Source organism: Artibeus jamaicensis, unplaced genomic scaffold (assembly GCF_021234435.1).
Source record: "Artibeus jamaicensis isolate MK-2021 breed Jamaican fruit bat unplaced genomic scaffold, CSHL_Jam_final contig_3230, whole genome shotgun sequence".
NCBI lineage: Eukaryota > Metazoa > Chordata > Mammalia > Chiroptera > Phyllostomidae > Artibeus > Artibeus jamaicensis.
In genome coordinates this window covers 4132158-4146928 of record NW_026521764.1, presented here as the reverse complement: position 1 = coordinate 4146928, position 14771 = coordinate 4132158, and the positions used below count along the sequence as shown (strand labels likewise).

Sequence of the window (14771 nt, the reverse complement as noted above, 5' to 3'; positions counted from 1 at the left end):
AGTAACTGGAAACCTGACGTGATGGCAATGACTCCTCTGGTAGAGTCATAGGGTGGAGGATGACGTGACAGAAATTACAGGCCACGGGCTCTGTCAGGGGGCTGCTGGAATGCACCAGCCCGCAGAAGAGATCATGGACTCAAGGAGGGAGGGGGATGGAAAAGCACTCTGGAAAATGAGCAGAAACAGAGCACAGCGGATTTGGGGGACAGCGAAACTATTCTGACTGATATTATAATGGTGGGCACGTGTCATACACTTGTCAAGACGTAGAGTGTTCAACCCAATGGGTGAACCGTGACGGAAAGTGTGGGCTTTGGGTGATGATGATGTGTTGATATAAGTTCAGCAAGTGTAATAACATACGTGCCACTCCGATGCTGAGGATGGGGGAGGGGAAGCAGGCCGTATAGAAGACCTCCCCTCTGGGGCGGGGGAGGTGGAAGGAGGCGTAAGGGGGATAAATGGCCATGGAAGGAGACTTGACTTGGGTGAACACAAAATGCAACATACAGATGATGTGTTACAGAACTGTACACCTGAAACCTACACAATTTTATTAACCAATGTCACCCTAATAAAGATAACTTAAAAGTTTTAAAAATGTATGCAGGCAGTTTTCTATATACAAAAACATTTTTTTAAAAAAAATGATCTTCCCTGCCTGTATTTTCCCTCAGTTTTGCTGTGAACCTAAAACTGCTCTAAAAAACAACAAATACAGCCCTGGCTGGTGTGGCTCAGAAGACTAAGCGGCAGCCCACAAACCGAAAGGTTGCCTGCTCGATTCTCAGTCAGGACATGCGCCTGCGTTATAGGCCAGGTCCCCAGTTAGGGACATGGAAGAGGCAACCAATTGATGTTTTTCCCACACATCGATGTTCTCTCCCTCTTTTTCTCCCTCCCTTCCCCTCTGTCTAAAAATAAATAAATGAAATCTTTTTTAAAAAAGAAAATTTATTGCTATCCTATGAAAAAAATTTAAAAATCAAGTATCTATAGAGAAAAACATGGACACAAAACACGGGGGTGAAAAGGGAGTCAGGATGACTCATTGGCAGGTGGCTGGCAGAAGGCTGGAGTCACTACAGAAGGAGGAAGCTGGAAAGGGCCTGTTTTTAGATGTAGGAGGGAAAGAATGTGAGTTCCGTTGGGAACAAGCTGGGATGGTGTCGGACATCCACGCGGACCCGGACCTGGTTTGGTGGCATCTGGAGAACAGTGTGAGGCTGAGGTGGGAAAGGGGGTACAGGTATGCAAATCAGAGGCCAGAGTCAGCATTAAATGTTCCTCTTTGAAACTGAGTGATAAATGCTCTTTCAAAAAAGAAGGGCCTTGCAACACACTGGAAAGAACAGTCTTCCAGGAAACTCACAGCCTCGGTCACGCAAGAGCTGCTGTTGGGGAGGCAATTTCAGTTACTTGTGAGAATAGCCAACACCAGGAATTGTGACTCACTGGTCAAGTCAAATCTGCCCGCAGTGACTTCGGTCCAGATATGGAGAATTGGCAAATAACCTGAGGGGCAAGCAAGAAGAGAGATTTCCGTGTTGAGTAAGATTTTCAGTTTTTAGAATGAGCAGGAGGAACACAGCGAATGGGAAAGGCAGTACAGTTTTTCCCTCCCAAAAGCCTAAATGTGAATTTTTATCTTCACCAAGGGAAGTTACTTAACTGCTCTGTGCCTCAGTTTCCCTGTCGGTAAAAAGGGAATAACTGCCTACTCCATGGATCTGTGGAAGCGATCAAATGAGTGAAATGAAACAGAGGCATGTGCCTGGGGCTCACTGTCATCTACTGTCACTATCCCTCATCTGTTCTAGACTTTCCCGAGAGCCCTGCAGGGAAAACTGCTGAAGTCTCTTCCTCAGGATCACAGAGCACTTACTCCTTTTTAACCTCCTTTTACAGTCAGATAGGACTATAATATTTGCAGGAGCAGAATGTTTTAAATCTTGATGCTCTGAAACTCAGCGCACATGTGGGAAGCACACACCTTGGCTTTTCCCCTTCGGTAAATCATTTACCCAAGGATGTCCACTGCCTGACCTTGACCCAAAAAGGCTTAGGTAAGACATTAGGAAAGTCCTTTTAAAAGAAGGTAAATGCCAACATTATTATTCCTTAAACTACTTGCCTGAAGCACTGACTGTAATCCAAGGGCATTTGACATATGTTACTTACAGACTTAGTTTGGCAAAATTCTCCAAACAGAGGTCACGGTTTCTCAATGTTTCCCAACCATCAGGAAAATGAGCTGATAGAAAAAGCCAGCATCCTGTCTAGACGTCCTTGTAAATCATTAAATGGATTTCCCGCATTTCCATGTGCATTGAGCAGAAGGAGCCCAGATCTCGGGCCTGAGCATCCATAGACATAGCCTGATGAAAAGGCTCCAGTCTCCTGCTCTGAGACACGAGAACCCAGTGCTACGGTGACAGCTCCCCCAACGCAGGCAGGGACCCAGGTGCTGCAGGAACCTCCTCTAAGCCCTTCCGAACACCACTCTACAGTAAGAAGAGCTGTTATGTCAGTCAGAAAGAAGAAGGCAATCATCACATGATAACAAGCTCTTTTGCGTGTGTTTGTATTTATAATAATCTCTAAGGAGTGTAAGTTCCCTACATATAAAGCCCCTTGTTCTGCTCAGCCCTTTGAACCCTTTTGGGTCTGTAAATTTGAGAGAGGAACTGGGAATAGCCATAGCCCTGGAGGAAAGATGGGAGCTCATGGGAAAGTGAGGTGGGGGGCAGGGGAGATTGAGAGGCAGAGAGAGGGACCCAGAAGACCCATGAGACAGTAGAAGGTAAAGAGCCCCACAAGACGACATCTCCACTAACTTAGGAAAGTCTGCTGAACCAGCAAAGCATGCAGCAGAGTAGATTTCTCCATCAGTATGTCAGGGCTGACACCAAGATGAAACAGAAACAGCCTGTGAGCTTCAAAAGATTACTCTGGCTGCCTTCAGGTAATTGGATTGGAGGGGAGGGAGCAGGATGGAATGAGAGACACTGGATCAGAAGCTAATGTGAAAGTACATGACAGCAGCTTGAGCTACGGACGTGAGGGGGTAGATAGAAAGGGGCAATCAACCAAGACCTTGAGATGGCTCAGGTGTGGGGTGAAGATGAGAAATAGTGCCTATGCTTCTGGCCTGGACAAATGAGTGGATGGCAATAAGAATTTATTCTGATGGGGAAGGTCGGAGGAGAATGTGTTGGGAGTGGAGAGCAGAGAAGGAGCCACCAAGAAGCTACAAAATTTCAAGTTTCTGAGCCTGCCTCTGCACAGACCACCTCAGTGGTCCTGTACCTCATTTTGCATTCACAATGCTGTGTTCTTTTCTCTGAGGGACCTCAGATCGTCCAAGTGTTACCCCACAAAACCAGATAGGAGATGATTAACAGTGTTGGGCCCATAAATTTAAGGTATCTGTGACACATTCAATGGTCAAATTCGATGTGAAACGTGTAAACCTGGGGCTCGTGAAAGAGCTGGACATCTGCAGCAAGAAATTAGTGCTTAAAGTCAGAGAAACGAATAACGCCAGCAAGTCCAGTGTTGGTTACTGCATCTGGATCACCCCGGAATTAAGACACAGGTTCCCAGGTCTCATCCTAGACCTATCAGAGTATCTAGGAAGTGAGGTCCAGCAGTCTGCTTTAACAAGATGCCACAAAAGTTCTTATGCACAAAAATATTTGAAAACTACAGATCTAGTTAGACAGTGTAGAGAAATGAAAAAGGACCTAGGGCAGGCCCTGAGGAGCTGCTGATTGAAGTGGATGGAGGAGAGGAGAGACAGAGGCCAGGGAAGGGACAGAGTGAAGTGGCTGGAGAAGCAGAGGAAAGCTGAGGAGTTCGGTGTTAAGGAGGCGGGGAGCCCTGACACACTGGACCAGAGCAGTTGGACGAGTACCCCTAGGGCCGGGCCAGCCACGTAGAGCCAAATGCGGGTCCAAGATGTCAGTTTGGGAAGACCCTGAACTCACTCTCTGCCACAAACACACCAAGCATACACCTACATATAGAGCAATTCCTTCTGGGGGGAAAAAAACCTGAGAAATCCCAACGAGGCTCAGAGGAGGGGGGTAGAAACCTTGCTGCCCCTGGGAGAGGAGGGAAAGCACAGCTTCAGGCTCTGCAGTCCAGGCTGCTGCCTCTGAGTTGGCCGTGGTACCCTTACAATAGGCACCCACTGTCAGTGCTGACTTCCTCATAACCAGCAATAGCCAAAGCACAAAGGGGTAAATTAGCAAGAACTCTGTAAATCTTTGGGGAAGGGGGGAAACAAAAGCAATAAAGCCTCTCAAAGTTCTTAGGAACCTGCCACCACAGTGCATTCGAACTCCCAGTAGCTGATTTTAGCTGAGGAGAATCCAAATCAAAATGTTACTTCCATCCCCTGCCTTTAGGAACATTTCTAACTTTCTCTCTCTCCATCTCTCTCATTTCTGAGACTATCAGAAACAGATTCTGCCCAGAGATGGCAACACTGGGCTTGAGGGGGTCAGGGCTCCAGGCCCAGCCCTGTGAGTGTGCAGCAAAAGTAGTGACGGGAACCAGGGAGCAGGGAGCCCCTGAAGCCCAGGCATCCTCTGGATGTGCTGGTGAAAACAAGGGTAAGGGCATGCACCACGGCAAGATGAGTAAGCAATCCCACAAGGGACCCGCTGTACTGTGTGGACAGACGAATAGCAGTTGTGCCATGCTTAAGAGAAAAGTTGAGCCCGGCTGTGAAACGGAGGCTGGCTGCAGAGGCACCGTGAGAGAGGGAGGCCTTCTGAATGGGCACCAAAGGGTGGTGCTAACGTGGGGTTCCCCTTGGGGGCTGTTGAAGAAGCAGCTCGAGCTGCCACTGCAGGAGCCGGCCTGGGCAGGACCTGTCTCCTGCATGCAAAGGAAGTGGCTCTCCAGGCCATGTCACACTGATGACAGCTGGTCAGAGTTCTAGGCCCACGAGGCCTGAGTTGTGACTTTCAACATTTTCTCTGATGCCCGGGGAACTCTGGCCAAAAGCTGCAGGGGCCTTAGTGGAACCAGGGAAGCAGAAAGAGGCACAAAGAAGGAAAAGGCACACCTGAGATGGGAAGTGGGCAAGGGGGTTGGGAAACAGAAAATAACTTTGTGCCACTGATCTCAGAGCTAAAATGCTCTGAAGTTTCCCATCTACCACATGGTTTTTTGTAAGCAACCAGGAAAAAGCCCTGGTTGCCTGTGATGTAAGTGAACAAATTTATGATAACCCAACCCCAAATTTACAGCCATTTATAATCTTCATGGCATAGGTTTGAGGGTCAGAAGTGGGGCCCTTAGATTCCTATAGTTAATAAGGTACTTAATATGGCTTAAAATTTTTCCCCTTAATCATTTCATCAGAGAGAACACCATCTTGGCCCTAAAAGCTAACACAGTGGTGAGAATCTTAAAATAGAGCCCTGGCAAAAAAAAATGTGGGTTCAAGAAGGGCCCTTGAAACTTAGGAGAGAGAAAGACAAAGGGACAGCTCTGGGGGAAGGAGCAGGGGAGAGGGAAAGCAGAAATACAAGCCATATTTTTTTAGTGCAAGAGAATATGTGTTTTTTAAGCTTGTTTTTCTTGTATCAATTCTAGAGAGAGGGGAAGGGAGGGAGAAAGAAGGCGAGACACATCAGTGTGAGAGAGAAACATCAATTGGTTGCCTCCTGCACTGCACCGGGGGACTGAACCTGTAATCCCAGCATGTGCCCTGACAGGGAATTGACCCGGAAACTTTTGGTTTACAGGATAACATCCAACCAACTGAGCCACACCAGCCAGGGTTATAGTATATTTTTCTAACGGCACAGGTGGATGATGTAAGATCTTGACTGTCAAAGTCAGAAAGCCCAGATTAGACGTTTACTGGAGGGAGGGGAAATGCTGAGAAAATACCAGTAAAAAGGGATAGCAGAACTAGTTTTGCACTAGATGGAGAAAATAAAACTAAACTGGGAGAGATGAATGCTAACTTTTTAAACCCCTTAACAACCACATAATCTGGAGTAAATTGACCTCTAGATTGAGCAATTTTCTTGCTATATCACACTCCTGCCTTCGGGCATGGAGGCTGGGGCAAATCTTTGGGAAAAGTAGCAGGAAAGGCAGCTGGAAATACCCACCTGGAAATCTGGAGGACTGGGTATTCCACATGGGAGAGCCCATCCCCCATCCAGGCATTTATGTCATTTTAAGTCATTTACGTCATTTTTTAGCACAGGCATTCTTAAGTATTGCATTTTTCAATACTACATACCCATTATCCTTTAAATTTAGAGGTTTATTATTTTGGTAGCTTTTTACAAGTTTAAATTCATTTCAAAATTAAAAAGTTTGAAAAAAATAGGCATCTATCAATTTGGCTGGCGTGGCTCAGTAGATTAAGCAGAGGCTTGGACACCAAAAGGTTGCTGGTTTGATTCCTGGTCAGGGCACAAACCTGGGTTGTGGGCCATGTCCCCAGTTGGGGACATGTGAGAGGCAATAAATTGATGTTTCTCTCTCTCCCTTGCTTTCTCCCTCCTTTCCCCTCTTTCTAAAAGTACATAATTTTTAAAAATATTTTTAAATAGGCATCTATTATTTATTTTAAAAAATTAGATATACTATACTTACTGTTCAGCAAGTTGCTTTCATTAGTTAAATATATATAATGAGCATTCTCCATATGGGCTCATTTATAGCAACCTCCTACTTTATTCAGGTAGGTAAGTATTTCTGAGTGATAAAGTCCTAGAAATGGGAATGATGCATCAGAAAAAATGCAAAAGTTTTTAATGTTCTAAATGCTGCCAAAGTGCCTTTTCCTAATGCTATACCAATGTACACGCCTCACAAAATATACGGCGACAATCTGTTTTCCCACACCCTCACCAACACTGGATGTTATCAACCTAACCAAAAAGTATTTTGTTTGAATTTAAAAATCTCTCACCCCAAACTTTCCAAACACCACAATTCTACCAAGAGGCCTGAATGGCCTCCTTGTGCCCCACCTAATGCACGATGCCCATCTTCTTCCCGGATGATTTTAAACCTCCGGGCTCATATCTTTCAGAGCTGTAGATTCTCATCCTAAGTCATAGTACAGTGGTTCAGCTAACAAGATGTCATGCCAAAGGATGTTGTATTTTGATGGATGCTTCCTCTGTGCTGGTCTCTCACACAGTGCAGTGGCCCAGTGAGAGGGCCGGGAGCCTTCTGGCATTTCATAACTGATTCACCTGGCACCACTTATTCCAAAGGGAAATACTGGGGTGTGATATGAGACTGGAGGACCAGAGACCTGAGTTTTAGTCCTTGTTCTACTTCTAACTACCTGCATAGTTCAGATTAAGTTATTCTGCCTCTCCATTAGGCCTCAGTTGCCTCACTTAAAAACTGAGGCTATTAGAATGGAACAGCCATTACTAATCTTTCTTTCTACCATGGGTGACCCCTTAAGAATTGAGAGTAAGCTGTGGCTTCTCGACCCCAGAATAATGCCCATTAACGTATATTTTCAGGGGGGTTCACGGACTCCCTAAAGCCTATCTCTGTATTTCCAGAGTGAAGATAACGGAAACCTACCACAAGGTTTTTAAAATAACAGAGAATACAGCAGAAATGTATACAGAGAGGACTTCCATCAAGATGGAGGCGTAGATAGAAGCACTGCACCTTCTCATACAACCAAGTTTAAAAACAACAAAGTTTTAGCAACAAAAATGCAGCCAAACCACAGAAAATTGAACTACATGGAAGTCTGACAACAACAAACCCTTCAGCCAAACCAGTAAGAGGGGCAGAGCCAGCAGCAGAGTGGAGTCAGGCAGGAAAGATCCACCAGACCAAACTGAGCGCGCCACCCAGGTGCACCAGCAGCCATGGGTGGATCCCAGGTGTGGAGTAGTGGGCAGACCCACTGAGGGCCCAAGGTGGTGGACTCACTGAGGGCTGACCACAGTCACACATTTGTACACAGATAAACCAGTGAAGGAGCGAGCGGTGAGATGGAACGCGCTGGCCCCAGCAGCGGGAAGCAGCAGAACGAACTGCCATTGTCCCTCTCTGGCCCCGCCCCCACATACAGGGTCACATACCAGCGACCTGGGTGGCCCCGCCCTGGTGAACACCTAAGGCTCTGCTCCTCATAAACAGGCACGAAGAGATCAAAACATGGCTCAAGAACAACTCAGAGCCACAGAGCCGATAAATCTAAGCAATGAAGAAATAGCCAAACTTTCAGATGCACAGTTCAAAACAGTGGTGATCAGGATGCTCACAGAACAAATTAGAGGAACATATGAAGGCTAAACTAATTGAAATGAAGGGAAATACACAGGAAACCAATAGTAATGGAAAGGAAATTGGGACTCAAATCAAAGGAGTGGACCAGAAGGAGGAAAAAAATGACCAAACAGAAAAGAATGAAGAAATAAGAATTCAAAAAAATGATGAGAGGCTTAGGAACCTCCAGGATATCTTTAAATGCTCCAACATCCGAATTATAGGGGTACCAGAAGGGGAAGAGGAACAGCCACGAGTGGAAACCTTATTTGAACAAATAATAAAGGGGAATTTCCCCAATCTGGCAAAGGAAATAGACTTCCAGGAAATCCAGAAAGCTCAGAGAGTCCCAAAGAAGTTGGACCCAAGAAAGAACACACCAAAGCACATCATAATTACATTAGCCAAGATTCAAATGAAGGAGAGAATCCTAGAAGCAGCAAGAGATAAGGGGACAGTCACCTACAAAGGAGTGCCCATCAGACTGTCAGCTGATCTCTCAAAAGAGACCTTACAGGCAAGAAGAGGCTGGAAAGAGGTATTCCAAGTCATGAAATCCAAAGACCTACATCCAAGATTGATCTATCCAGCAAAGCTTTCATTTAGAATGGAAGGGCAGATAAAGTGCTTCTCAGATAAGGTCAAATTCAAGGAGTTCATCATCACCAAGCCCTTATTATATGAAATGTTAAAGGGACTTACCTAAGAAAAAGAAGATAAAAAAGATGAACAGTGAAAGGACAGCAAACTCACAGTTATTAAGAACCACACCTAAAACAAAAGCAAACTAAGAGGATAGCTAGATCAGGAATAGAACCATAGAAATGAAGATCACATGGAGGGTTAGCAGGGGAGTGGGAGGAGGAGAAGGGGGGAGAAGGTACAGAAAATAAGTAGCATAGATGGTAGGTAGAAAATAGATAGGGGGAAGGGCAAGAATAGTATGGGAAATACAGAATCTAAAGAACTTGAGACATGTGGTCATAAACTAAAGGGGAAGAAATGGTGGGGGAGGAGTGTGCAGGGTGGAGGGGAATGAAGGGGGAAATAGAACAACTGTAATGGCATAATTAATAAAATATATTTTAAAAAAAGAAATGTATACAGAATCACAAATTCATAAGCAAAGTTGAATCATTTACAGAACTAAAAGCATCTCTTCTTCAGAAACGAGGAGGAGAGACTGGTGACTAGGGAAAAATAAGTGAAAATGCCAATTAAGAGTTGCCCTCGACTGAGGCTCGGCTAAGCCCCTTGCCGATGTTCACGGGGCAATGGCTGAGAGTACCCTCTCCGAGACCAGACTGCCCAGTCTCAATCTTGGCTCCATCATTTACTACTTGTCTGACTTAGGCTCTGTGCCTCAGTTTCTTCACCTGTAAAATAAAGGCAGGAAGGCTAAAAATAGTATTTATCTCAAGTATTGTTAATATTCACAGGGTAGTTGAAACAGGGCCTGGCACACCTTAAGCCCTAAGTAAGTATTACCTTTTAGAGAAGTAAGTATTTCTCTTTTAGAGAAACTTGGAACAGATTTACTGGGTGGTTAAAATTGTGAGCTGAAGAGTTTAGGGGAGTCAAACATCATGATGCCTTAGTTTTCCCAGTTTAAACAGAAGCTGCTTCATAAGTTTGTTGTGAAGGTAAGTGAGCCTGCCACTTAGAAACTCTTCACAATGCCTAGCATTCCACGAGTGTCCAATATATTTCAGCTATTGTTTGTTATTAACAGTTCTGGGGGACAAGGATTATCATGACCTAAAGTTATTTCTGGACAAAAGATAAACCAGACTTAGGTTAAGTGCCTGCTGATAGCACCTCAGCTAGCTAAGGACTGTGACAATATTTCAACTCTGCTGAGTCTGAAAGCAGAAGTTGTAACCACTACCATTACAACTGCCCATTTGAACAGGGCTTCTAGAACAAAAAAAGGTGATTATTACCTACTGGATGACTCAGAGAAAGAACGAGGTTGGTGATAACACTCGGAACTCTAGGGTATTCTCCAGGGCGGTCAACCATGACTTTGGCCCAATGCCCTTCTTTGCCACTCCTAGAAATGAAAGACTGCAAAGGCTGGACCTTGCCCTTCACGAATGGTTGTTAAACCACAGCACAAATGAGAAAAACAAGCCACTTCCCAAAACAGCTTACCTAACCAAGTGAACCCTTCAAAATGAAAGTAAAAATAAGTCTGAAGGCTGAGGAGAGATATCTAGAGTGCTCCAACATCATATCCAACTGCTGCTTTAGCCCACAAACATTAGTCTTTAGTTCATATACTTTTATTTGAAAAAGAATGGTGTTTATTTCTAACTCTGTTCTTCAGATATCAAGGTCCAGGACGACTTCCCATAAGTAAAACAAGAGGAGTTCATACCACAGCCCAGCATCGTGGGGAGATAAGCAGGGTGTGCCAGTCAAGGCAGCCCCGGGTATCACTCCAATAAATTCAATAAAAAGGCAAAGAGAGAGAGAGAGCCCTGATGAGGAGTAGTGTCACCCAAATGGCTCTCCACTCTTCCAACACCAGTTTCCTCACCTCAGTGAAACAACAGCCTCAAAAATGAGAAGGAAATAGAAAGGCAGAAGAAACAGCATGATTCCATTAAACACCAGTCTGTGATAACCATGTTACTTCACAGCACATATATTTACTTCTAGATGTACTTTATTTTATATCTTTATTCAAAACAGCCCCATGCCTTTATTTTTTTAAAAAGCCATAGGAATGGGCACCCTTGGAAGTAATGGCAGAAGCAGCAGGAGCACCTCACCTCACCTCTATTCCCGGACTGAGGAGCCCCAGTGAAGCGCAGTCAATGGGTGGAGAAGTCAGTTGTCCCTAGTGGCTCCCACATCACCCCCTGGCCCAGGGGAATAAGGGGAGTTTTACCTCCCAAGCCTACACCCACCTCACACCCCCAAAAGGTGGGGAGAACCCCGCGGCAGCAGTTGGCAGCCCACAGGCATCTAGGCCTGTTTCAACTCCCATCTGGCTGCAGGACTCCCCAACCAGGGCCTTACTTACCCTGTCCCCAAAATGAAAGGTTTGAATGAAATCACATGAAAGCCTCCTACCTGCTCTCAATGTCTAATTCCATTATTCTTACCTGTAAAGGGGTCTCGCCGAAATAAAAAGCCTTTTTTCTTGTTTAAAAAGAGAGAACAGGCCCAAAATGGGGTCACTTATATTAATTCCCACATCACCAAACGAAGACAATACCTAATTTACTTATTGATTTTTGTAATCTTCACCCAAGGATATGTTTTTATTGATTTTAGAGAGAGAGGCGGGGGGAGGGGGGAAATTGATATAAGAAACATCGATCCATTGCCTCCCATAAGTACCCCGACCAGATATCAAGCCCACAACCTAAATATGTGCCCTGAGCAGGAATCAAACTCAAAACCTTTTGGTGTCAGAGTTAACACTCCAAGTGAGCCACTGGCCAGGGCGACAATACCTAATGTAATTATAGTTTAAGCCTCTACCAGGAGTGGAATCTTAAATCAGTCAATCTGGAATTATCTGGTCAGTACTAGTGAGGAAATATGCGTGACACACCCTTGCCTTTCCCTAAGGAAGGTGACCTTCCCTCAACCAATCCGATTTTTGCTACTATAACTTCCACATCCGCTCCCTTGTGCCTACAAAAGTCTTCCATTTTGTACAGCTCCTGGGAGCTCCTTTCTCTCTGCTATATGGAATGCTGCCTAATTCATGAATCAGTGAATCAAGTCAATAAAATCTTTAAAATTCACTCAGTTGAATTTTTCCACACTTGCAAGCTGGACATGTTGCTCTAAGTTCCGTGACCATTCCCCTCAATTACCCGTGGATAATCTTGACACAAGCATGATGATGCATCAGAACTGAAAAACAGGCTGTTGCTCTCTGGCATCAAACCTGGTTCTCAGTCAACGTGGATTTTCTCTCAATCCCACAATTCCACGAAAAAATACCCTGCTATCCCTCCCAGTGTCTAAACCCAAAGCTACCCTCTCATAAATTTGAAAAAACATCCAAACCCGGCCTGATGTAAGGTGCCACAGCACTTTTTCTGGCATCCCGGATTCCACCTCTGTGCCACCCTCTCCTCTTTTTAGCCGCGAACCCGTGGATCAATGCGTTCCGTGCCCTCCCCTGGCAAACGACCATGTCTTCCTCCCCTGCACACCTCAGATGAAGAGGAGACAATTCCCCAGCTCCTAACCCAGAGGACCCAAACCTCTTCCCAGACCCTGGCGAGCCGCAACTGGGCTCACCGGGAAGAGCCCCACGTCTCTGGAAAGGCAAGGGCCGGCGACTCGCCCCCCCCCCCCCCCCCCCCCGGCTGTGGTCCCCACCGGGCGGCGCCCGGAGGCCTGGCCGGCACGTCTGCTGTCACTTACGCGCGGCAGCTCCAGGCAGTGAGGCAGGCGAGGGCCCGCGGGTAGCGGAGTTTGCTGACTCAAAGGCGCAGCCGCGGCGACTGCGAGCGCCCCCAGGAGCGCAGCCGAGCGCAGCCCCGCGCTCCCCACGCACGTAGCGGTCCCGCGCCCGCGATGGGTTCTCTCCGCCCGGCCACCGGCTTCCGTGGTCTGGGCTGCGGCCACCGCACCGCCCAGCCCAGGTGCAGTTCTGGTCACCAGCCGCGCCCCGCCCTCCTTCCTGCACACCCGCGGGAGAAGAGGCGGACCCTGAGCCAGCTGGCCTGCAGCAAGCGGTGCAGCCGCCGGGGGGCGCCGGGGCTCTGGAGCCCGGATTCCTCCTCCGGTGTCTGAAAATCAGACCAGGGAGAAAATACCCCAGCTTGCCCGGAATGCTGAGGTTAAGATGTGCTCAAGTGGCATCCTTTGGAATCGCCACTAGTCAGCTGCCTTAAACTTGCTAACCCCGCCCTCTTAATGGAGATGATTTATGACCCGGAAGAGGGATGGATAGATTCTATGATAAACAAGAATGTTAGAATGTTAAAGGTCGAATCTAGGTGGAGAGCATACAGGTGTGTCCTATAATAGTCTTTTAACTTTTCTGTTGGTTTAAAATCCCTCATAATAAAACTTTTGGGGAAAATAAAGAACTGTCAAGGAGCCTGAATTAATAAGACACTATTTCGCAAATGGTGTCTTGGGCTACTACGTCTGACTTATCTGTTTGCATAGAAAATAAATGACTATGTTACTGGGTTATGCATTTACTATATATACTCTTTATCATTTTTTTAAAAAATTTATTTATTTTTAGGCAAAGGGGAAAGGAGGAGGAAAGAGAGGAAGAGAAGCATCAATGTGTGGTTGCCTTTCCAATGTCTCCTACTGGGGACCTGTCCTGCAATCCAAGCATGTGCCCTGACTGGGAGTCGAACTGGCACCCTTTTACTTTGAAGGCCGGTGCTCAATCCACTGAGCCACACCCGCCAGGGCTCTTTATCATTATTTTTAATGCACTCTTTCTACTTATTAAAAAAAGTTTGCTGTAAAACCGTATGCTGTGTTGCTTGCAGCAGCCTCTTACATCTGATTTTCTCTTGTACTTGATTTCACCTGGTGTTGTTTTGCACAGTAACGTGCAATACAGGCTTGTAACCTTGGAGCAATAGTATACACCATACAGCCTAGATGTGTAGCAGATTATACCAGCTAGGTTTGTCTAAGTACACTAGGATATTTACACAACTATGAAATCACCAAATGACATGTTTATCAGAATGCATTCCTGTCATTTAGCAACTTATGGCCATAACCACTGAAATTGCTAGTTGGTGACTACATGGCAGAATAAACATAGCCTAATATTTAATTTTTCAAACATGAATTTTCTCCTTAAACATTGCTGTCTGTCAATTATCATTAAGGACCATTCCAGGCCCACCTGAAAAATGGAAACAATAATAAGAGCACCAGCCTCATATGGTTGTTGTGGGGGCTAAGTGAAATCACTCGGGTAAAGCTCTTGGAACTGTGCTGGGTACATAGTAAGTGCTCAATAAATTTTATTTGTTATTATAACTTGAAGAGGATTCTTCATTCTTCTTTATTAAAGTAGCTTGTTTCCCTTAGAAAATTTAAACCCCAAAACCTCAAATTATCATATATTGCATTTTAAAAGCATTGATTTCAATGGCAAATTTAATTTTATTACTACAGGCTAAAAATAATAAACTGGTTGGTTAAAACTGACCAAAAACCAAAGTTTAGCATTACGAGCATGTCTTGAACATAAGCCTATGCTCAAGTCATCTAGTTTCTAGGCCTGTGATGTAAATTGCTGTATGGCTTCGCACCAGCAATCAACCTAAGAGCAAGACCAATGGAGAAGCCATCCTCTTAGATGCAGCAGCAGGGGTCCCTGCTTTGTTTGTATGGTAGCCTCTATTTTATACTCATGGCACTGGTTCTGGAGCTGGGGCGCATTATAGTCAATAGCCATGGGGAGGTAGTAGAGTGCAATGGTTAAGGCTCCAGAGCCAAAAGCTCCTTTCTAATCCCAAAGCTTCTGC

The 14771-nt window shown here is 45.5% G+C and overlaps 1 protein-coding gene across 1 annotated transcript in view; it reads right to left on the bottom strand.

The window, feature by feature from the left end:
* The window catches only part of SNX10 (sorting nexin 10), a 57812-nt gene extending 44877 nt beyond the window's left edge, over positions 1-12935 (bottom strand). Inside the window, exon 1 of the mRNA XM_037126541.2 lies at positions 12682-12935. The gene's annotated coding sequence lies outside the window, so the exon portion shown is untranslated. The remainder of the gene's footprint in view (positions 1-12681) is intronic.
* Positions 12936-14771: the final 1836 nt, after the last annotated feature.